This window comes from Sinocyclocheilus anshuiensis, unplaced genomic scaffold (genome assembly GCF_001515605.1).
Source record: "Sinocyclocheilus anshuiensis isolate Anshui unplaced genomic scaffold, SAMN03320099.WGS_v1.1 scaffold62, whole genome shotgun sequence".
Classification (NCBI taxonomy): domain Eukaryota; kingdom Metazoa; phylum Chordata; class Actinopteri; order Cypriniformes; family Cyprinidae; genus Sinocyclocheilus; species Sinocyclocheilus anshuiensis.
This window is the reverse complement of record NW_015544180.1, coordinates 90,198-91,681: the sequence shown is the minus strand read 5'-3', so window position 1 is coordinate 91,681 and position 1,484 is coordinate 90,198. Positions and strand designations below refer to the sequence as shown.

Sequence of the window (1,484 nt, the reverse complement as noted above, 5' to 3'; positions counted from 1 at the left end):
AGATGCATTTATGATTCGTATTAATTTAGAAAATTATAAACCAGATAAGTTATAAAAAAGTTATGTTATGAACGTTCCATTAACGTTATTAGAATGTTTGTTCATTATTAGACATTCTAATGTTATTAGAATGTTTGAAAGTTTGTTCAAAGTTATATGGTGAAATCAGACTTTGTATAGCTATGACAGGAAACACTGGCATCTAACAATGCTTTGGAAAAAACAAACAAAACAAAAAAAAAAACAGTTAAACTTAAAAAAATAAAGCATATACATAAACCCAAATGGTAAATAAAACAGTTATCAACTAAGCATGTGTCCTAAATAAGACACAGTCCTATCTGTCTCCTGAAACATTGCGGTCTCATATTTTAGAGCAGTCAATGCAATTTGGGAAAGAAATCAATCAAATCTGTATGTGTGTGAAATTATTCAGATGTAACCCCTTAACCTTTTCATAAGTAACTAATTGAATTACACTTTTTTCTCAGTAACTGTAACAGATTACAGTTAAATTTACACTGCTTATGAATGCTTTCAAAGTAAAATGTGACTATTTCATATTACATTTCTATTGTATTATTATTATGTTTCTATTATTATTCATATGCATACTGTATGATGCATGCTGTGTGCTTGCAAAGACCTCGCGCATATCTTGAAAGGGCCGCTGCGGGACATTTATTTTGACAGCGCTTGTGCTCAGAGCGTTTGTGTTGTTTTCTGCTTGTGCTCAGAGTCAGACTGCAGCGATGCGCCTCATCCGCGTCTGTTATTATTTCATAAACCCATCGATCATATTGTCGTGATTTATCTACCAATATCTGCTTTTGCTCGTCGATGGTCGTAATATGGCGAGCTCTTTCTCCAGAGCTTCAGCTCAAGGGGCCACAGGTTTGATATTATATTATTAATCTGCGTTATTTTGATTATATCTCAAAATAAATGACTGAAACTGATGTGTGTATTTTTAAATATTTATGTGTGAGGTTGAATTATCCGGTCTATCCTATATAACTAGCCTGATTGTCAGGATCAAGCAGCAGGTTTATTTATAATCCAAACACTTAATATTAAACTGTTAAACCATTGAATAAACCTATTTAGTCGTAGCATCACATGGTTATAATAATAATAATGCTTAATAATACCATATTTAATACTGATAGACAATAAATATCCATTTAAATCCTCTAATAAAAAATATATGTTATTCTTCTAGATTGAGCACTTATCCTATAAATATTTTTAGTGGTGCCAAGCAATTAATCGCGATTAATCGCATCCAACATAAAAGTTTTAGTTTACATAATATATGTGTGTGTGTACTGTGTATGCATGCATATATTACACACATGCATGTATATTTTTAAGAAAAATGTTTTGTTTATATATATCATTAATATTTATATATAATGTAAATTATATGAATATAAATATATACATGTAAATACATGTAAATATTTTCAAAATATATACTGTAT

General features: G+C 29.8%; 1 pseudogene; it reads left to right on the top strand.

The window, feature by feature from the left end:
* Positions 1–841: 841 nt before the first annotated feature.
* LOC107696304 (mucolipin-1-like) overlaps positions 842–1,484 on the top strand; it is a 15,625-nt pseudogene continuing 14,982 nt past the window's right edge.